At 34.4% G+C, this 24,118-nt stretch overlaps 1 long non-coding RNA gene across 1 annotated transcript; it reads right to left on the bottom strand.

Moving 5' to 3' along the window:
• Positions 1-9,926: 9,926 nt before the first annotated feature.
• On the bottom strand, positions 9,927-10,641 carry LOC112794384 (uncharacterized). Its single transcript, XR_003198847.3, has 3 exons — positions 10,576-10,641; positions 10,361-10,388; positions 9,927-10,138 (listed from the first exon to the last, which is right to left on the bottom strand). It is a non-coding gene; the product is annotated as an uncharacterized lncRNA (long non-coding RNA).
• Between the last annotated feature and the right edge of the window lie 13,477 nt (positions 10,642-24,118).

Genomic DNA, 24,118 nt, shown 5'->3' with positions numbered 1-24,118 from the left:
TGAAGCACGTCACAGTCATTCAATCATTGAATCCTACTCAGAATACCACAGACAAGGTTAGACCTTCCGGATTCTCTTGAATGCCGCCATCAGTTCTAGCCTATACCACGAAGACTCTGATCTCACGGAATGGCTGGCTCGTTTGTCAGGCGAGCGCTCGGTTGTCAGGCGATCAACCATGCATCGTGTATCAGGAATCCAAGAGATATTCACCCAATCAAAGGTAGAACGGAGGTGGTTGTCAGTCACACGTTCATAGGTGAGAATGATGATGAGTGTCACGGATCATCACATTCATCAAGTTGAAGAACAAGTGATATCTTAGAACAAGAACAAGCGGAATTGAATAGAAGAACAATAGTAATTGCATTGATACTCGAGGTACAGCAGAGCTCCACACCTTAATCTATGGTGTGTAGAAACTCCACCGTTGAAAATACATAAGAACAAGAGTGATCATTGGCTTCGGTCCCAGAGAGGGAACCAGAAGAACCAAGATGAGATTACAATAGTAAAAGGTCCTACTTATAGAAAACTAGTAGCCTAGGGTTTACAGATATGAGTAAATGACATAAAAATCCACTTCCGGGCCCACTTGGTGTGTGCTTGGGCTGAGCATTGAAGCATTTTCGTGTAGAGACTCTTCTTGGAGTTAAACGCCAGCTTTGGTGCCAGTTTGGGCGTTTAACTCCCATTCTTGTGCCAGTTCCGGCGTTTAACGCTGGAATTCCTGAGGGTGACTTTGAACGCCGATTTGGGCCATCAAATCTTGGGCAAAGTATAGACTATCATATATTGCTGGAAAGCCCAGGATGTCTACTTTCCAACGCCGTTGAGAACGCGCCAATTGGGCTTCTGTAGCTCCAGAAAATCCACTTCGAGTGCAGGGAGGTCAGAATCCAACAGCATCTGCAGTCCTTTTTGGTCTCTGAATCAGATTTTTGCTCAGGTCCCTCAATTTCAGCCAGAAAATACCTGAAATCACAGAAAAACGCACAAACTCATAGTAAAGTCCAGAAAAGTGAATTTTAACTAAAAAATAATAAAAATATACTAAAAACTAACTAGAACATACTAAAAACATACTAAAAACAATGCCAAAAAGCGTACAAATTATCCGCTCATCAAAATGCCTTCTCACAAAGAATGCGAATAGGAGTAATGTCGAAATGCAAGATCCCAAGCGCCTGAAAAACACCAAATGACGCTGCAACAAAAGGAAAGCAGAAGTGAAAAAATAGAGAGTGGAGAGAACTGAGAAAAGAAGTTACGAAAGAGCAAAAGGAGAGAAACCGTTTTCAGGTTTTTTCAAAATCCAAAGTAAAGAGCCTAGGAGAAACGGGGCAATTAATTCTCAAAATTAAAAGCATTAAACCCTTGCACGTTCCCAAAAAAGCGCCGGTGTAAAAGCGCGCGTCTTCTAAAGGAAACGTTCTACATTCAAAACTGATACAAAGGAATCGACAAAATGCTTGAGTTCGGCTTCACCAAAGAAGGACCGAAGTCAAGGACTCGGCCTCAAAAAAGAAGACTGAGCTCAAACAGGGGCACTGTTCATACCCTGGGTCGAGCTGTCCGACCCGGGATGTTCTACAGACAAAGCGACCGACCTCTTCAGGTCAGGACAACCCGACCTCTTCTCAAAAGATCTCGGCCAAGTAACAGGAAAGCCCAAACAAAGGGCCCAAATAGAGGAACACGTCCCAAATCCAAGGGCAGCCCAAGCCCATAGAGATAAAGGCGGTTCCCTTAAAGATGACCTCACTTAAAGATAAGATAAGATAACTAACTTATCTTATCCACAGAAGGTCACATCTCACCATTATAAATACACTGGAGCACCCAGATATAACTCATACTCTGATTCTACTCAATACCTGCTTAATACCCTTACTAACTTAAGCATCGAAGTCCCTTGCAGGTACTCCCACCCTCCGGGGACGAAGGATCAGCACCACCACCAAGTCCAACAAGTCGGACACACCAGCCCCGGCCGCCGTACACCTGCCAGACACGCGGCTCCGACCAACACAGAAGATCTCATCCGAGATCAACCTACAATTTCAGGTAACCATCGGAACACCTACCCCACCTCTCTCTCCCCGCTCACACATCTCTATAACACCACTCACCTATCAAATTCTATTATTTTCCCTATATTCTCTTCACCAATCACCTCCATCCCTCTTCCCCAAAAACTCTACCTACTTCACTTTCAAATTCAAACACTTTTCCCTCCCAAACCCACCCAATTCCATTCGGCCATCGTCCTTCTCTTTTCCTATAAAAACTCCTCTTCACTCCTTCATTTTCACACATCACAAACCCTCTCCTAACCCCTTGGCCGAACCTACCTCTCTACCCTTCTCCTCCTTTTTCTTCTTCTTCCCCTTCTTTCTTTCTTCTTTTGCTCGAGGACGAGCAAACCTTTTAAGTTTGGTGTGGTAAAAGCATTGCTTTTTGTTTTTTCATAACTATTTATGGAACCTAAGGCCGGAGAAACCTCTAGAAAGAGGAAAGAGAAGGCAAAAGCTTCCACCTCCGAGTCATGAGAGATGGAGAGATTCATCTCAAAGGTCCATCAAGACCACTTCTATGAAGTTGTGGCCAAGAAGAAGGTGATCCCTGAGGTCCCTTTCATGCTCAAGAAAAATGAGTATCTGGAGATCCGACATAAAATCCAAAGAAGAGGTTGGAAAGTTCTTACCAACCTTATTCAACAAGTCGGAATCTTAATGGTTCAAGAGTTCTATGCCAATGCATAGATCACTAGGAATCATGATCAAAGTATAAACCTGAATCCAAAGAATTGGCTTACAATGGTTCAGGGAAAATACTTAGATTTTAGTCCGGAAAATGTAAGGTTGGCGTTCCACTTGCCAATGATGCAAGAAAATGCACGCCCCTACACTAGAAGGGTCAACTTTGATCAAAGTTTAGACCTAGTCCTCATGGACATATGTGTGGAAGGAGCTCAATGGAAAAGAGACTCAAGAGGCAAACCGGTTAAATTGAGAAGACCAGACCTTAAGCCTGTGGCTAGAGGATGGTTGGAGTTCATCCAATGCTCCATTATTCCTACAAGCAATCGATCTGAAGTGACTGTGGATCGGGCCATCATGATCCATAGTATCATGATTGGGGAGGAAGTGAAAGTTCATGAGATCATACCTCTAGAATTCTACAAGGTGGCTGGCAAGTCATTCACCTTGGCAAGGTTAGCCTTTCCTCATCTTATTTGTCACCTATGCAATTTGGCTGGGATTGACATAGAAAGAGACATCCTCATTGAAGAGGACAAGCCCATCACTAAGAAAAGGATGGAGCAAATAAGAGAGCCCACTCATGGACCTCAACAAGAGCATGTTCCTCATGAAATTCCTGAGAAGCCTCAAGGGATGCATTTTCCTCCACACAACTATTGGGAGCAACTCAACACCTCTTTGGAAGGCTTTTGAGTTACAACATGGACCAACTAAGGGTGGAGCACCAAGAGCACTCCATCATTCTCTATGATATTAGAGAAGATCAAAGAGCTATGATGGAGGAGCAACAAAGGCAAGGAAGAGACATAGAGGAGCTTAGGCGTTCCATTAGATCTTCAAGAGGAAGAACTAGCCGCCATCACTAAGGTGGACCCATTCTTTAATTTTCTTGTTCTTATTTTTTTGTTTTTCGACTTTATGCTTTATGTGTTATCCATGTTTGTGTCTTCACTACATGATCATCAGTGTCTAGTGTCTATGTCTTAAAAGCTATGAATAATTCCATGAATCCTTCACCTTTTTTAAATGGAAAATGTGCCTAATTACAAAAGAACAAGAAGTACTTAGATTTCAAATTTTATCTTGAAATTAGTTTAATTATGTTGATGTCGTGGCAATACTTTTTGTTTTCTGAATGAATGCTTGAACAGTGCATATTTTTTATAGTGAAGTTTATGAATGTTAAAATTGTTGGCTCTTGAAAGAATGATGAACAAAGAGAAATGTTATTGATAATCTAAAAAATCATGAAATTGATTCTTGAAGCAAGAAAAAGCAGTGAATAACAAAGCTTGCGAAAAAAAATGGCAAAAAAAAAGAGAAAGAAAGAAAAAGAAAAAGCAAGCAGAAAAAGACAATAGCCCTTTAAACCAAAAGGCAAGGGTAAAAAGGATCCAAGTCTTTTAGCATCAATGGATAGGAGGGCCCAAGGAAATAAAATCTATGCCTAAGCGGCTAAATCAAGTTGTCCCTAACCATGTGCTTGTGGCATGAAGGTCCAAGTGAAAAGCTTGAGACTGAGTGGTTAAAGTCATGATCCAAAGTAAAAGAGTGTGCCTAAGAAATCTGGACACCTCTAACTAGGGACTTTAGCAAAGCTAAGTCACAATCTGAAAAGGTTCACCCAGTTATGTGTCTGTGGCATTTATGTATCCGGTGGTAATACTGGAAAACAAAAGTGCTTAGGGCCACAACCAAGACTCATAAAGTAGTTGTGTTCAAGAATCAACGTACTGAACTAGGAGAATCAATAACACTATCTAAAATTCTATGTTCCTATAGATGCCAATCATTCTGAATTTCAAAGGATAAAGTGAGATGCCAAACCTATTCAGAGGCAAAAAGCTACTAACTCCGCTCATCTAATTGGGACTAAGTTTCATTGATATTGTGAGATTCATTGTATATTCTCTTCTTTTTATCCTATTTTGTTTTTAGTTGTTTGGGGACAAGCAACAATTTAAGTTTGGTGTTGTGATGAGCGGATAATTTATACGCTTTTTGGCATTATTTTCATATAGTTTTTAGTATGTTTTATTCACTTTTTAGTATATTTTTATTATTTTTTAAGCAAAATTCACATTTCTGGACTTTACTATGAGTTTGTGTATTTTTCTGTGATTTCAAGTATTTTTTGGCTGAAATTGAGGGACCTGAGCAAAAATCTGATTCACAGGCTGAAAAAGGACTACTGATGCTGTTGGATTCTGACCTCGCTGCACTCAAAATGGAATTTTTGGAGTTACAGAAACCCAGATAGCGCGATCTCAATTGCGTTGGAAAGTAGACATCTAGGGCTTTATAGAAATATATAATAGTTCATACTTTTTCTGAGTTTAAACAACACAAACTGGCGTTCAACGCCAGCTTTCTGCCCTATTCTGGCGTTAAACGCCAGAAATAAGTTGCAAGCTAGAGTCAAACGCCAGAAACAAGTTACAAACTGGCGTTTAACTCCAAGAGAAGTCTCTACACACGAAAGCTTCAATGCTCAGTCCAAACACACACCAAGTGGGCCCATAAGTAGATTTCTGCATCATTTACTTATTTCTGTAACCCTAGTAACTAGTTTAGTATAAATAGGACTTTTTACTAGTGTACTCACATCTTTGCACGTTTAGTCCTTCGACCAAGGTCTTGGTTATTCTGGTTCTCTCTCTGGGGACGAAGCTAATGAACACCATCTTCACTTATGTATTTTCAACGGTGGAGTTTCTACACACGATAGATTAAGGTATGGAGCTCAGCTGTTCCTCGAGTATTAATGCAAAGTACTATTATTCTTCTATTCAATTCATGCTTATTCTTATTCTAAGATATTCATTCACACACAAGAACATGATGAATGTGATGATTATGTGACACTCATTACTATTCTCACTCATGAACGCGTGATTGACAACCACTTCCGTTCTACATGAAAACAAGCTTGAATGTATATCTCTTGGGTTTTTAATCAACGATTCACATCGACTCCCCTCTGACAATGGGGCATCTGAATCTGAGATTAGAATCTTCGTGGTATAGGCTAGAATCCATTGGCGGAATTTCCAAGATCTGGAAAGTCTAAACCTTGTCTGTGGTATTCCGAGTAGGATTTGGGAAGGGATGACTGTGACGAGTTTCAAACTCGCGACTGTAGGGTGTAATGACAGACGCAAAAGGATAGTAAATCCTATTCCTACATGATCGAGAACCAATAGCTCATTAGCCATACGATATCTGTGCATGGTATTTTTCATCCGATACGAGAAATCCGACAGTTGATTAGCCGTACAGAAACCGTAGAGGACCATTTTCACCGAGATGATAGGAAGTAGCCATTGACAACGGTGACACCCAATATACAGCTTATCATAGAAAGGAGTATGAAGGATTGGATGAAGGCAATAGAAAAGCAGAGATTCAGAATGAACAATGAATCTCCATACGCTTATCTGAAATTCCCACCAATTAATTATATAAGTATCTCTATTTTTATTTTATGTTTATTTATATTTTAATTATCAAAACTCCATAACCATTTGAATCCGCCTGACTGAGATTTACAAGGTGACCATAGCTTGCTTCAAGCTGACAATCTCCGTGGGATCGATCCTTACTCACGTAAGGTTTATTACTTGGACGACGTAGTGCACTTGCTGGTTAGTTGTGCAAAGTTGTAAAAAAGAGTTGAGATTACAATTGTGCGTACCAAGTTGTTGGCGCCATTGAGATCACAATTTCGTGCACCACCACTAATATCATTAATTTCTATGCATAAAATTCTTATTTCAACTGGAGGAAAAGGATGTTAGCCTAAAATTGTATATTTATTCTGACGTTTAAATTTCTTTTATTAATTAACTTACCATTATTATTATAGTTAAAAATTTAAAGCAATCAAATTAATTTTGCATTTCTTTAATAAATGATACAAAGGTAACACTAATTCAATTTGTAGTTTACTCTAACTTCAGACAGCCTTATGTATCATGGATTAGTAGCTTGGCAAAGTGCCTTTTGTTGTTTTGCAGCTTTGTTTTAACTTGAAAGCGAAAAAGTGTAATATATCATTTTTTTTAAAGAAAAGTTATGCAAAATTATTTTTTTGTGCTAAAATCTTATAATTTTTATGCCATTGAAATAAGAATAATAAAAAATAAATTATAAATTTTTAGTTATAAAAGAATTAAACCTGTATTTTAAATTATTTCTTCTGCAAAATTAAACTACTTAAATAAAATAGATAAATAATTGTATATTTATTCTTACATATAAAAATTTTTATTCATTAACTTAACATCATTATTATAATTTAAAATTCTAAAATGATCAAAATAATTTTGCTTTATTTCATAATATTAAAATCAAAGTCTCAGTTATTCTAATTAGATCCTTAAATTTTTATTATTTTCCAATCATTTAAATTTTACATTCAATCATCCAAAAATATCTAACTATTATGAAAATTATGAGTTCTAATCCTTTTTAACTAAGATTATCAAAGATGTGATTTAGTTGCCTTTTATGAATTAATTTCTGAAAATAACATTCTCAAACTAATAGAACAAACCCCAATCATGATTTTCAATTTAGTTTACCAATTTGGATCCTCTATTTATGAATCTATATGAAATCTAGATAACACAATTTAAATTTATAGGAATAAAAAAATTTCTTCGAAAGCTTACCACGTATGACTATTTTATTTATGAGCTTCCTCTTGCCAGCAAGTATGAACCCTCTCTCCTTCCTTGCATTCTTTGTTTCTTCTAAATTGGCAAATATGTTTAGTGCACTACCATAACCATATAAAGATATCAAAATTCTTTAAAACTTTTGTTCCATGTTATATATGTTTCTAAACATGATGATCGATAAGTACATTTGAACGAAATTCTTTTAGTTACATCTTCATTTGGATAAGTGATGCATACATATGTTGATTTATTTCATTCTCAGTGTTCCACTTCACAATATCCATTTTGTTTTAAAGAGAACTTTCAATCAAAATTATATTCATCCCTATATAAATTAGAATTTATATATCATATATTTTTATTGCATTTCTATTTGTTTGGTTTCAAATCCTAGAATTATAAAGTGACTCAAATACACTATAATATAAGTTTTCTTGTATTACCCAAACAATTCAATGTAACCTATTCTTAGCTTTGCTTTGTAACTCAATAACTTGCAGCTGTGTCCTATATTATTGTATAAAAATTTCTAAAGTGTATATAACTTGATATCTTGACTAGGGTCCTCCACCCAAATCCCAACCCCACTTTTAAGTATGTTACAAACCAACGACATAGTAGTCACACTTACATGTGCTAAAATAACCATTTAAATATAAAAAGTAAAACCACTTACCCATAGACCAATTGCTTTAATTAGGAGAGCCTTTTTGTGTGTTGTGCATAGTCATTGTGTTTGACATTACATTGGTTGCACATGTAGTTTTGTTAGTATCTAAGTTAGAATTGTTTGTGCAACTACCTCGGTTGGGACCATCTTCAGCTGTACAAATTGATATAAACAAATATGACAACATTAGCAAAATATTTGCAGTAATTACTTAAAAAAGTAAACAAAAAAAAATTATATATTATTTGTAAAACCTATATCAGCCTGCTATTTTGAAGTGTCTATCATTGTAACTGTTGATGCAGTACCTGCAGAGGTTAAGTTAATGAAACTATTACTATTTTTCTGAGACATACACAAATTTCTTCTATTATAAGCAGTTTGTTCTTATTTATGTCTATTCAATGTCTATGAAATTTCCATTCACCGAGGGGATTGTATTCTCTAAAGGGACTCCTCTTTCCAGCAAGCTTCAATGCCCTTTCTCTTCTCCAATTCTTTGCTTCTTCTGCCAATCAGTTTAATTCACTATAATTTTATGTTGTCAACAATTCTCAACTACAATGTCTTTAACATAATTTAGTGATCTTCACATATGTGCAATGGGCATATATATTAAAATCAAATAACATTTTTTGGGTTTTAAATTAACTTAAAATTAAGATACTTAGTAAAATAATTCTTTCAATTAGTTTTATTACACTAATAATGTATTCTTACTCAATACTAATAATGTGTTGTGTTGTAATTATAAAATTATTGTAATGCCCACTGATTTCATTTATATCTCTATAAATCAAAGCAAGTTAGAAAAGACATAAGCTTACTCACATTGACTGGTATTGAACATATTAAATCCATCTTTCATATGTACTTCTCAACTTCAAGGATTTATGAAACATCTAAATATTCGCTAAATGAAATCTAGAAACCTGGGATGGTACTTTTAGAGGCTGAATTCTATAGAAACGGTGTCATATTGTTGATTAATCATCCAAGTGTGCTGACTGTTTGTGAGGGAGAAAGCTCGGTACTTGTTACAATATTCTCCTTTTCTTTATTTTCCCAGTTTTTAGTTTGTCTCTTCTTTTTTGTCACAACTGTCACTGCGACAACAAACAATGTTAGTCCACCCATGGCTCGGGTACATTACAACTTCAGAGTTTTTTTTATAAAAAGTTACTACTTGATGGTTCATTAATCTGTCCTCGTTCTTTAAGTCTTGAACCACTTTCTATATCATAAATTCTCTGGTTATTTTGGAGAATATTTCGATCATTATTTGCATAAACATAAAAAGTATGCTCAATATACTTATAGTTTCTACTTTTTCATAGTTATAAATTTGTAAAAAAAAATTAATATGAATAGAAATATACTGAGTTTCATATGCATAATTGGATATTTATCAACTGAATTTAATCTGATATTCTGAAGAGGTTGTCTCATTCTTGGATACTGAGTTTCATATGCATACTTCGATATTTATCAACTGAGTTTAATCTTTTATTCTGAAGAGGTTGTCTCATTCTTGGTTGCTCTGATTAGGGGTGTTCGCGGTGCGGTTTGGTTCGGTTTTTAAGAGAAAAGCCATCCGATCCAATCGTTTTATTAAACTGCGGTTCGGTTTGGTTCGGTTTTTTTATTTAAGCCATCCGAACCAAACCAAACCAATTAAAATCGGTTTGGTTTGGTTCGGTTTGTTCGGTTTTTTCAGTCAATTCAAAAAAAATATTACCATACTATTTCACAAAGTCATAACATTAAAATCGACAAATACAAATACACAATAGCTAACAAAGTCTTTGATCCAATGAAATTTAAGACAAAAGGAATTCAAATATAATAATTAAAGAAAATGGGACACAAATTGTAGGGACCTTGCTAAATTCTATGGTGACTTGGGAAAAGATGATGCAATAGACCTACTTCTTGCAATTGAAAGAAAGGGAAGATTTTGCTAAACGCTGCTTCTCGGCGGAGGTGGTTTTTACACTGACGGTGGTTGGGCTGTTGTCCATCTGAAAGAATGAAGTCTATCAGATATAAAACACTCAGCAAGAAAATCTCATACATGGCAAGGTACCAACTGCAAGCTACTAAAGCTATAAAGGAACAATAACTTGCATTTTTTACCCCATAATTCTGATTTTGTGAGCCAAGACAACTATCTTCCAAACAAAGAAATAAGATAGGAAATGAAAGGAATAAGAATTTAATTAGAATAGAAAGAAAGCACTCACCATGAATGAAAGAAGCCCTGTGAGTATGCTGCATTGGTAAATTAAAAAGTTCAATATAGACCATTAGAAAGCTGTATAGAAAAGTAACCAACATCTACAACTACTCTCAGATACAGGTTACTTGTGTAAAAGCATATAACCACAATCCAAAAGTTAAATGAATAGATTAGAAAACAAATCACATAATGAAATATCATAACTAAAATCAATCTGACCTTGAAACAGACCACATAGGATTCCAACTTTCAGGATGAACTGCAGAAGCAGGAGCAGCAAAACACAGAAATATTAAATAAAAATCAGTATCTCATAATATTGACTGACTTGTACTATACCAGATAAAAGAACTTACAATCACTGAACCAGCAATAAAACAACAACCAGCAACAGTGAAATCAATGATTAGTGAAATCAGAAGAAATTTCAAGCAAATTCAAGCAAGCTTATAAGACTAAACTAGAATAAACAAACCTCATCAAATCAGGAAGCTAATACTATTTAAAAGGTAAAAAAAATTAGCCAAACAAAACAAGGCATGTCACAGCATCACAAATTCACAATCCAAGAGAGACACAAACAAAGACAAACATAGCTAAAACCAGAATTAAAAAAAAACATAATTATACAATTCACAGATTCACAAATTACACAGACTTCCTGAAATTTTTAATTTTTTGCCTCAAAAGTAACCCCAAGTTACATTTCATAAGATTAATACAATAGAAAGAAAGTACAATGAAAGATTAACTGAATTATTTGAACTAAGCCTCAGGTCAAATTATCAAATTACCAAAATCACAGGCATAAGTGCATAACCATCAAAGCTATGAAATTTTTTGTTATACAATCTACACAAAATACAGTGATTAAATATGGCATAATCCCACGCATAATTAGCATCGACATATAATAAACAACCAATTGAACAATTATTTTATCAGAAAAAATTATTGAAAGCCGAATTACATTATTTCTTCAACGCAACACGAATCAAATCGTCAAAATTCTGTGTGATAAACCCTAGGATTTGATATTAGAAGAGAATGCTGAAAGGGAAAAAGAAAGAAAACTAGGAGGAACGTTACCTGGTTGAAAATTAGGGTTTATGAAGGGTGAATTGAATGAAATCAAATGTTGGTGACTCCTCTCAAGTTCTGGAAGAAACGAAGAATGCTGTTCGTAGAGGACGATGCAGCTCCTGGTGCGTGGAGGAGACGGCAGCTGCGGGGTGTGGAGGACGACGAGGAAGGGAGGGAGAGATCAGACAGAGCCCCGCCGAGGAGAGGGAAGCACGATGAGGAAGGTCAGAAGAGAAAGGACCGCGCCGAGAACCGAGAAGAGGGAAGCGTGACGACTGACGAGGAAGGGCCGCCGAGAGGGTGCCTTTGGGGAGGACGACGGCTCTATGGAGGGTGGGAGGAGGAGTTTTTGGCACTGTGGGGTGGTTGAGGACTCAAGGGGAGACGGAGAGTGGAGAGAGTTGGGGAGTGGGGACTAAGGTTGCTGAGTGTGGGAGACTGGGAGTGGCGGCTACTTGGGGAGTTGGGGTTGGGGGGTTTGATTTTTAGGGTTTTTTTAAGTAACCGGTTTGGTTCGGTTCGGTTAGGGTTTTCATTATTAAAACCAAAAACCGAACCGAACCGCTAAAAAACAGCAAAATATCATTTTTTCGATTTTTTTCGGTTTTCGGTTTGTTCGGTTTTCGGTTTGTTTGGTTCGGTTGGTCGGTTTTGTTCGGTTTAGATCGGTTTTGAACACCCCTAGCTCTGATGTTTCCAAATCTACTGTTCATTGTCTCTTCCTCTTCTCCTCAAGGATAGTTTTTCTTTTTTTTCTTGGCAAGTGTAGCTGATGTTCTGTCTAAATTGCTCCTCCAAATGTTGTGACCTAGTTGTAAACTTACATTCCTATCTATGTCAATGTGGTTTTTCCTTCCAAGTGTCTCTATAGACTTACATTTCTATCACATGTATGATACAATATCTCTCTATTTCATAGCTTACTCTAATGCTAAGCTGTGTACTAAATATAAAGATGACATGTCAGTATTTTAAGTGTCTTCTTAGATTTTGTTCTTAGAAAAACTTAGAAAGCCTATGCATTGCGTATTGGACTATTGACCTAACAAATTAAAAAATCTAAACTAATTTAAATATTTTGAAAAAGATAAAAAATATTTAACATTAATGATTCTAATTAGTGTGTCTCACATAAATATGAACTTTTAATTTAACTCTTCTACACTGTACTAATTAATAAAATAAAGAAGAAATTAAGCATTCTTAAATTATGGGACACGTAATACTTAGTTGTTGAATTAAACAAAACTTCTTTCTTATTTTAGATTATTAATATATTGTGTAAATTACAGTGTTTGAATGTTTAATATCATCCTTTTAGTTAAGTACCTCCAAATTATTAATTATTGGTTAAAAGAAAAAAGTAGTCTTGCTTTGTTACTATAATGTGATCTATTATTTGTAATAATATTGCTTTAGTTCCTATATGCATTACCAATTAAACGACTTTTTCAAAATTTTCTTCTAAAATTTAATACCTTGCTTAGTCTTGATGTATGTATGTATCTATCAATGCATTTCTCGGTTTATTCATTTAATTCAACAACTTGGTTTATTTAAACATTTGTACTCACTTGAAACTGAGTTTTTATATTGTCTTTTTTTTGTTGCTGTATATTTAATCAATATAATCCTGACAACTGATATCATTAAAACTTAATAAAAACATACAGAATTTGGAATAAACCCTTAATCAAAGACACTAATAAGGACAACTCTGAAACTTGAACATTAGAGGACACATTACTTAGAATTTTATCCTTCTAAAACATATAAAACAATTGACATCTAGTTCTAATAAGACCAAAAGGACTGGAATAACACTTCTCTAAAATGAAAATACCAAAAGAGTAGAGGACAACATAATTGATACCCTAAATAAGCACATTCAACATTCCCGTAAGTCTACCATACTCAAAACTATGATTAAACCATGTAAAGCCCTTTGGAGTGGAGAGTAACCGTCTTGACAGATAAATCCTCATGCCAAGTACGAACCAAAAGATTTTTCCTCCTCAATGTCATGTATTTGAGCTTCGAAACCAAGATGTCGGTTATTTCAGCATCATTTGCTCCCCCATGACTATTTCTGGACTCCAACACTAAAAGGATATCATTCCCCACATATAATGTTAGGTTAAATGGTATCACAATACCTGATATCTTCAGCATTTTGTCCCAAAATAACACATCATCTCCAACGCAGCTAAGTTGCCAGACAAAAAGAGTCCTAGTAAAGTCAATGTTCCCATAGGAGACAAACCATATGCCATTTTTAAAATGTGTCACACAATGATAGGTTAACTTTACTTGCTCCGAGATCTTTGCCTCATTAAAGATCATTTGTTGCAGAGAGAAGAATAATATGCTGGTAGGCTCCGCATAGCCAACTCCTTCCCACCCAATCCAATAGATAACCTCTTTGTCTACAATAGACTTAGGCCCAACCTTCAGGACATCACTGATAAATGTTCCTGAATATTTCCAGTCCGCTTCAAAGGAATTGTACAACATCCATGAAATGTGCCTCTCAAAAAAATATTTTTTGTAGACATGGACAATGCGATACTCAATGGAATCCACCAAGTATCTAAGAGCATAAAGATTAACAGCGTGACAACAGTGCCTCTTGGCCTCATCAGATATGTAGTTCATGTATTGGGTGAGGGGATTCAGTATCATGAGGTTGGAGTTAAGACCACCCTGGCAGTACTTTATGCATAGGTTCCCATTGTCAAACCCAACCATGGAATAGAACCCAAGTTGGTTTATGTTAGCTGGAATATTCAGTTGAAGCTGATGTCCATGTTCTACATCAGCCATCACAAACCATTGAGAGTTAGAAGCTGATGGAGGGTAGCCAACTCCAATAATAAGACTCTGATTCCTATCCTTATTTTTCTTGAAATTTTGTTTCACGAACAGTGTTGTAGAGAGCTTGAACCTCCATGTTTTATTCAATGTCAACAGTTTTCAGTTCTGACTTTACAAAGATCTTCCATAAAAGGTCATCAACAAGATGTGAAAGGGGCAGTCTAGTTGGTGTGATGTCACTCATTTTTTTCAAAAAGCTAAATAATTGTTTCTCTCAATAAAAGCTATAGAAGAAAATTTTTGTGCTCCTCCATACTACCAATATGTGTATTTATATAGACGTTTTGGGCAGTTCAATTTTTCCTGCAACTCTCCTATTAGATATCTATTCCAATTCATATAAACTATTACAGTTGGAAGTTATTAACTCAAGTCAAACAAATTTAATTATGACCCATTGTTAGCTCCAATAATAATTGATAATATATAATTCTAGAAAGTTAAAATATTAATCGATCCTTCAAAATATTTTGGAACATCAAAACACATTTGTTCCTAAATATTCATTATCAAAAAATATTATATTCAATTTTTTTTCTTTAAGGGTGGTAGTTCTAGTGTGTGTTTGGATTGTGGTTTGTCAAACTGGAGTTTGAATCAAAGTGATTTTATATAATTAATTTTGGATAGAAGTAAATTTGTGCCAACATAATTTATATTTGGCAACTCTAGATCAAAATTGATTTTGATAAAATAAATATTGTTTAGATAATATTAGTTAAAATCACTTTTAGATAGATAATTACTAAAAATGACATGATATTAAATTACAATGGTATTTTTTTATACATGTTTAATTTTTTTATACTTTTTTCTTAGATATTTTTATATAGTATATTTTTAGTACTCTTAATACTCTTTTTTAGTACGCTACAATTTTTTACTATTATTATTATTTATGGTTAATTTTTTTGTTTAATTTATTTTACCTAATAGGATCAATAAATTATATTATAAAAAGAAAATAATAAATATAATGTACAAAAATTACAATTTTTAAAATATATAATGTGAAACAAAAAAATAATAAAAATATAAATAATAGAAAAAAAGAGCTCATATAAAGAGAAATAATAAGAATTCTATAAATAATACAATAATATGTATAAAGGATAAAGTTGGTAAAGAAAAATAAATGTTAAATGTCAATAGCTAAAAGCTCGTTAGTGCAATGCAGAAGCTAAAAATCATTGCTTCTTGTAAATGTGGTGCGTTATAGAGAGAAAAATTAGGCAAACCAAACATTGAAATTTTCAAGAAGTCATGAAAGATTAGTTTAATATCTTTATTATCATACATGGTTAGATATTAGATTGAAACTTTTTGCATTTAAAATATATAGCAATCATATTATTGAGTTTATTTTTTTTATTTCTTGGTAAATAAGTATAAAGAGTTAGATGTGAAGACAACGATACTTGAAATTTACTATAGCAGTTTTGAGAATGATTGTTTTTCTACATTAAATACATTAAAGTTAACATGGTTGCATGTGATTTCATACAGTTGATTATATGGTATCTGTCCACCGAATTTAGATTGAAATAATTAATAATTAACCATACAATTAACTTTTTTTATTGGAAATAAAATTGTACACTGTATGCTAACCTAGGTTGATGTCTAAAGCCCACTAATTCAACTGTATATATCCTGGTTACATGCAAAAGAAATTTTCCATTAATCTCTTTTACATAGGATATCTGACAACATCTCATAATAATGTATGTCTAATTTGGTCTTGGGTTTATTATACACATTCATCAAAAAAAGCTTTTACTTCTGCAAATCTGATTCTATTCTGATTTACACTTTAAATAGATGATATTGCTTTTAAATACTACTATAACATACATCCAAATGCTTACACTATGCTTTGCATTTTATTTCATTATATTATCTTGTTATAGCAAAATCCAGCTGCAGGGCTATTCACAAAAATACAATTAATTGTGTGAAATAAGCTATGTTGTTCTTCACACTTTACTCTTTGATATTGTCTTTAAACAATGATATAGCAAAATCGATGGCAACCTTTTTTGTTTTTCATCCTATATAATTATATTGTTTTAATAGACTGTCATAGCAAAAAAAAAGATTTATCCTCCTTTGAGTAACATTAAATCTTCACCATTGCTGAATTTATCTTTATTTGATTCATTTGGTTACCATAAATAATGAATTGTCAAGCATTCCATAGCAAATAACAAAAAAAAAGAGTTTTTCACATTGTCACTTGAAGTTAAAATCTTGGAATTGCATAACATAATCCGTCAACACTCTACTTCATTCTATTTTAATTTTTAGTATATCAAAAACCATGTAATAAGAACAGACAGAGTATATGAACTCCCTCACTTGTTATCTCTTTTTTAAAGAAATATCTCCTTTTTGAATTTTATAAATCAGTCAAAAGCATACATAACATCCTAATGATTTAAATATAAGCCTAATTATTGATAGCTTTTCTATTCGGTTGATATGACAACCTCTAATTTAGAGTTACAATGGAAATACATAAAAAAAAGGATCATGGAGACAGGGAAGGATTAAAAAAAAAGTAATTTAAACCCTCTTTATTGGTTTTGAATTTTTTTTTTCTTCCTAAATTTATCAATCTTCAAAAGAGTGAAGGAAAATAAGTATAGAGGTACATAGATATATAATATTAAAAAAAAGCATACTCAACCTCATCTAAATTTAAATATACATATTTTATAACAACACACTATTTCAAAACTCAATGCTATATTATATTATTATTTTTCGACTATGGCTGAACCTATTGGTTGAGAGCTGCCCTTCTTCATCATTTTCATTAATAGTTGTTGTGCTTGACTTTACACTATTGAGAGCTCTTTTAGTAGAGGTATTGTACTTTGAGACTTGAAACAGCCTATTCCACAACATCCTTCACAAAAAGTAATGGATATCAAATAGTATTTAGGATCAACTTCACAATGAAACATATATTAAGTATTCTTAATCTTTCTTAGTATTTATTTAGAAAATATGCATATTTAAATATACTTATTTTTCTTCACTCTTTCAAAAATGCATAAATTAAGGAAGAAAAAAAATTCACAACCAACAAATAGGGTTTAAATTGACTTTTTTTTAATCTTTTTCTATTGGAGGTTGTCAAATTAGCCGAATAGAAAGGTTGCCAATAATAAGGCTTAAATTTAAATTATAATGAGATTAAATATGCTTTTGACTGATTTATAATAAGTAAAGGAGTTCATATACTTTGTCTATGATGGTACTATTCAGTAGTTAGTTTCTTTTGGTTCTACATCTATACAAAAACTAAAGACGTAACCTACATATCACTGGTTGCTAAGCTATAAAATAACACATATCTTAAATCTTAAATGCATTTATGTCTGAAGAAAAACTACAGATAAAATTATCTCCATACCAGAACACACAGATTATCGCTATCAGTCTTAATATCAGCCACATTTTCTGTAATCTCGAGGAAATCATTGCATCCGATTTCCTACAGATATGGGAATGAGAATTCTAATTATATAATTAGTGAACAATTTATTTTTAGAAAACACAATGTATAACAAACATTAATAATACTTTATTAACTCACAGTGAGATTTATAGATGAATTAGTATTTGATTCTTTTGGAAAGTTCTTTTCTATGATGTCCTCATCATCACAAACTTTGCTAATAGTATAAACTTGGTCATATTGATCGATGTTGGCTGACTTTATATTAATCTTAAAGAGAAACTTTCTATCCAGCATGTTATCAAGGGTGGGGGTATTCCACCTCACTAATAGGCTGCGATCAAATTCACAAAAAGAAATTACTTTACATGGATACATCAACATTTTAAAGTTATGAGGTTAGGATTGTACACTTACTTCCTCTTCCTTTATTTGATCTGCCCTCTTTTCAAAAAGTGGAATTGCTTCCCTATCCCAAAGGAACAAAGTCATACTGTCAGTACCATCATAGACAATCACCTCAACCTTGTACCTGTCATTCAATCCGTATTCATAAGTATACAGCTAACAATAAAATTGAAGATGAAATACAGTCTTTATATTATAGTGCTCTCCACTTAATAAATTTGTCATCTAGTGATAAGTTTTATTATCTAGTTTAAGTGCCACACCTAATTGAGGCAGTTCCTGCTGTGTGTCCATAACCCTTAGATTCATATCTTTCAATAGTAGAAGTTTTAATTTTTTTTGGGCACTTTCTAATGCTTTGTAGAACCAATCATTCTTCCCAGCATTGATAGAAACAATGGTTGCAGCAATCCAACATGCAGCTACCTATTTAAAACTCGATTAGGCACTTCAATCAATTTCTAAGATTAAAATATATTCCTATAAAAAAATTAATTAGTAAATGCTTCCATTAGTTTACCTCTGCATCATTTAGGGTCTCCTCGATGGTCTTCACTCCAACAGACCCCTGCTTTAGTTCATCAGCCACAGACCAAGTTTCCTGAGATGAAAGATGACTAATCCTAATTGAGTTTAGTGGTGCACCACTCAGGAGCCTACACAATTCAATGAAATGTTGAACTTCTCAAACTTTTGACTCTCTTTAAATGTGTTGGATATAAACTAGTTAAAGTTTAAAAAAATAAACCTGTTCTTAAAACTAACCACCTCTTTCAAATCCCTCTCAATGTGGATCTTGGAGATGTAAAAGTGACTCTGAACAGTGATTTTGCCGTTCCACCAGGATGCTTTGAATAATAGCAGCACAACAATAAAGGGTTCCACACTTCCTTCTTCAAGGTGTGATCAGATTTGATCCACCATCTCCCCAAACAAAGTACACCCAATCCTGTTGTTCCTGTTGAAAACATAAGGATGCTTTATGGTATTTTATAGTCTGGAAATATTTGAAAAGTCAATTTTCAAAAATAGCACATACTATAAGTCTTCTAACACAACAGCCATACGTTTGGTTTTCTTGCCTGTACTGGTAACCAAATTCCTTGGATCTTCCTTTCCAACTACTTCAGCAATCATGTCTAAAGAGCAAGAACCATCAATAATTTATGACTATCAATCTCAATAAATATACTTCGAACAAAGTTCACACAATAACTTTTGAAACAGTGTAAGTAATACTCACCAAAAAGATATGTATCGTCCAATATTTCAGCATTCAACAAATCTGAAATAGACCTGAAACGGAATGCTTCAAGAGGGTAGCTTGGGTTGTTTACATGTGTGACCGTTGTCCATTAAAAAAATATTAGTATCCAGTTGCTATTAGTAGTCCTTGGCTTAGTTTTGTTGCTCACAACTATGAAGTTACGCATAACGTACATCTGAAACTCAAAGATATTGCCTCTCCACCTAGCAACAACACACTTGGGTATGGATGCATGAATTCTATCGCCCTGAAATTAGCGGAGAAGGGAGAAATAAGTATCAGTAAATTAAAAAACAAATACTTGCACAATAACTGCTATATATAAAAGGATTAGCTACTTTACTATCCTAAAGAATCATCTCTATTGATCCAATTTTCTTTTCATTGTATTTGTTTGGAACCTCCCAAATTCTCACCACATATATGTTGAAACTCCATGCCAGTTTTCTTGGGTTGACATCGAGCAAGTAGTCAAATGTTTTGGCCATTATGCTTGATTTTCAGTGTATGATTTTTCACAAAAAATCGAGACAGAGTATTTAGAGGGAGGGTTTACTCCTTTTTGTTTTTGAGATGGCTGAAGATAAAGAAAGAATATTTAAAAGAGTCTTTCTTGTTTCAAAAAATGGCTGAAGAAGATGGAGAGATAGAGTATTTAAAGGGAGGGTTAGAAATTAGAATAAACAATTTAAAATGCCAAATAAAAGAAGAAAGCTTCGGGTGCAATAACATTGTAAAGTGTAATAGTCTATTGAACTCAGATCCCTTTTGTACAATGTGTAATGTGTAATAATATATTGGATAATATAAATAATTATCTTTTTATAATTGCCACTTGTCAAACATTGGAGTGTAACATTCATCGTTCATTGGCAGCTCCACTTGTCGAGTAAATAACCCCGATGTGCTCTCCTATTATATATAAAGAGATGCTGAGTGTTAACTCGGGAACAACAATCAGACTTACCAACTTCATGAAGTTTGTATCCACTCCAAAATTTAAGGTCCTAAGAAAGAAGAATTAAAGACTTCTTTTTATTTATGCATAGACCTTTCTGTTTTGGAAAAAAATTGCCAAACTTTGAAAAAAACTTTGTGTAGCCCCTTTAATGTTTTGTTGTGAAACCATTTGATTGAGATTACTTTGTACCTGTCTGATGGACTAATCATAGTTGTTTGACTCATTTATTTTGGATAGTAATATATTATTGTCATGGTTTCTAGTTGTTTCAATTATCATATTTGCTTTCTTATATCGAGTAAATGTTCATCATTCATGAGGAAGCATATTCTTAATTCAAGAACAAACAGAAAAATATGAAATCTAGATTTTCTTTCATATTTCATTTATTAATTACATTAGTTTTAGGCTACTTATAATTTACAATACAACACCACCAATAAAACTAGCATTACTAACATAAGCATAACTAAGGGTGTTCAAAACCGATCCAGACCGAACTAAACCAACAGACCGAATTGAAAAAACTAAAAACTGAATTAACCGAAAACTGAAAAAACCAAAAAATGATGTGTTGTTGTTTTTTTACGGTTCGGTTCGGTTTTCGGTTCTTACCACCAAAACCCTAATCAAACCGAACCGAACCGCTTCTTCCCAAAACCCTAAAAATTTAAAACTACCTACCCCACCCCCAGGCCCAGACCCAGACCCAGACCCAGACCCAGACGTGAGAGCGTGAGACGGCCACACCCCCACTCCCCCTGTTCCCCAAACGCGTCCTTGATCCTTCTCCTTCCCGAGACGGCCAAACCTATGCGCGACAGCTTCCCTCTCCAAATCCCTCTCCAAATCCCAGATCGAAGCCTTCCTCAGTTCCTCTAAATCCCACTGCCGCACAGAGGAGAACCCCCACCGCCGGTGCACGACCCAGCCTCCACCCAGTAGCGTTTCTGGAGCCACCTCTGACCACGCCACCTCCGACCTCGCCGCCTCCAGTCCACCCAGCAGCGTTTCTGGAGCCACCTCCGACCTCGCCGCCTCCAGTCCACCCAACAGCGTTTCTGGAGCCCACCCACCCAGCCACCGATTGTCCGATTCAAGTGCATATGGAGCCTGAGCCATCTATTCAGGTAAACTTTGCTGATTTGTTGTTCAGTTTAGGCCTAGGGTTATAACTTAATGATTTAAACTTCAGCTGCTTGTTTATTATTGGTTCTGTGCTTGATTTATTGATGGTTCTGTGCTTGTTTATTGCTGGTAAAAGTGCTTGTTTATTGCTGGTTCTATGCTTGATTTATTGTTCAGATTATCTGGTTTTGTTGAGTTTATTGCTTGTTTATTGCTGCTTAATGATCTAAACTTCAGCTGCTTGTTTCTGTGATTGATTTATTGTTAAGATTATCTGGTTTTGTTCAATTTATTGCTTGTTTATTGCTGGCTGCTGCTTAATGATTTAAACTTTTATTGCTGATTTTCTGTGTTCTATTGATTTTTTACTTCTTGATTTACTGTTCTCTCTTCTTCTAATTTTTGCTGGCTGCTGCTACTATTATCTTTTTTTTTAATTTGTTAATTATTAATTTTAATTTGTTAATTAATCATTATTATTTCTACTGCTACTGTTAACTGTTATGGTTTATTGTAGGTTCATATTTGTTCACTAGTTTGAAATTGATATGAAGCAAATCATGAATAGTGGTTCTTGCTATAGGAGTCAGGGTAAGTGGCGGGTTAAACCAATGAATTTGTTTAATGCTTCTTTTTAAATTGTGAAGTAAGGGGAAATGATTGTGATTTAAATTGGAGAAACAGAGTAATTGGAGAAATCTACTTTACTAATGCTTTAATTGTGAGATGCAGGTCAGAAGTTTTGTTTTTACAAAGGGTCTACCAGCATTGCATAGTAGCAGATATAAAATCCATCAACAAAGCCACTCCATTTCTGAGGTTAGTTAATTTATGCACACTGCTATACTTCTCTGAATCCCATTTCTTATAGTTTTAAAGCTATATCATATTTCACTCTCTTTACATAGAAGCTTCTACATTGCAGAACATAATTAAAAAAATCTGTTTGAGTTGCTACATTATTTATAAATTTCACTGTTAGGATATCCATAACTGTAAATGTTCTCCAGAGAAGCTTAAACTACTTCGATGATTTATTGTTATTCTATTTTTGGTTTTGATTCACGGTTGTGTTGATATTTAATGTTATATCTTAATATTTTTACAGTTTGGCCATAGTATGAGGGATAATATTGGTGAAAGTGAAGGTGGAACTGTAGAGTGGTGGACATGTATTGCTCCTCTAAACAAATCTGCAAAGATCACCAACAAATTGATTGAATCATTTTTTTCACTAATCTAGTTTTTTTATAAATATTATGTTATGATTGTTCCTTATTTTATAGAAGTTGTATCCACTCCTATCTTTTTTTATATGTTTTATATGATTCTTCCTTTTTTTTAATTTTTGTATCATTATGAATTTATGATGAGCTATGTGCTCATATTGGTCTGAACAATCAATATATGTTTTTGTCTGAATTTAAAAAACCGAACAAACTGAACCAAACCAAACCGATTTTAATTGGTTTGATTTGGTTTGGATGGTCTTGGCAAAAAAATCGAACCAAACCGAACCGCAATTTTAATAAACGATCGGATCGGATGGCTTTTCCTCGGATGGCTTTTCCTTAAATAACCGAATCAAATCGCACCGCAAACACCCCTAAGCATAACTAAAAAAATAGAGTATCAATTTTTGACCATTCACATCATCCTCCAACCTCACAAGTCTCCAATTAAAATTCATCTTCACTTCTTGATTGTCACTAACAGACTCTGACTTTCCAGCAGGTTCATCTTGTCCAAAATCTGCTCACATTATCTCTTTCTATTTGTCTGAAATCAACAAAAAATTAAATTATGATCAAGCCATAAAGAAGAACATTCACAACAGCACAATACTAACATGTTAACTCACGTTATAATGGAACAACTAAAGAATGATTTGTTTGGATTTGAATTTGTGCTAGACCCCCTAAGAACTAGATAGCAACCACAACCACACCATTTCAGCACCCGCGAGTTTCTGCTCCTATTATGTGTTCTCGTCCAGTACCCAATTGATGGTGAGCGGATAAAGCTTCCAGCTGTAGTGCTCTCACCACCCATCATTAATATGAAGATGAAGAAGAAGAAGAACGAGAAGAAAAGGAGGAAGAAGAAGGTAACATTCAGAAGATTTGGGAACGTTAAAGTTAAATAGAGAGGAATTGACGAAATTAGGTCCAAATTGCAATCTCGCTAGCTAAGCTAGTCATTGCACATTCCAACGTGGCAAAGTGATGCCACGTTAGCGCTGTGACAACTGTGTCATCAATAGAAAGATGCTCAGAGACCACTATGGTGCACGGAGCTCTATCTAGGGACTACAATAGTAAAATTGAGATCTCGAATACCACATTGGGTAATGCCGTGAATCACAGGGACCACTATGGAAATTTACTCACCAACACATAACCTAAGGAATACAGTCTTCTCTCACAACTTTGTTGGAAGCATATCGACGGAAGCCGCTGATATCCTCCCGCCAAGAACCACTCCTGAAGGCAGCAATGATCTACTCATTTCGAGTAAGGTCCCCGCTGTTTTACCCTCAGTCCTTGGTTCAAAAGCTTTCATTCTTACTCCCAAT

This window comes from Arachis hypogaea, chromosome 4 (genome assembly GCF_003086295.3).
Source record: "Arachis hypogaea cultivar Tifrunner chromosome 4, arahy.Tifrunner.gnm2.J5K5, whole genome shotgun sequence".
NCBI classification, from domain to species: domain Eukaryota; kingdom Viridiplantae; phylum Streptophyta; class Magnoliopsida; order Fabales; family Fabaceae; genus Arachis; species Arachis hypogaea.
The sequence above is the reverse complement of the archived record's forward strand: the minus strand, read 5'-3'. Positions and strand labels throughout refer to the sequence as shown.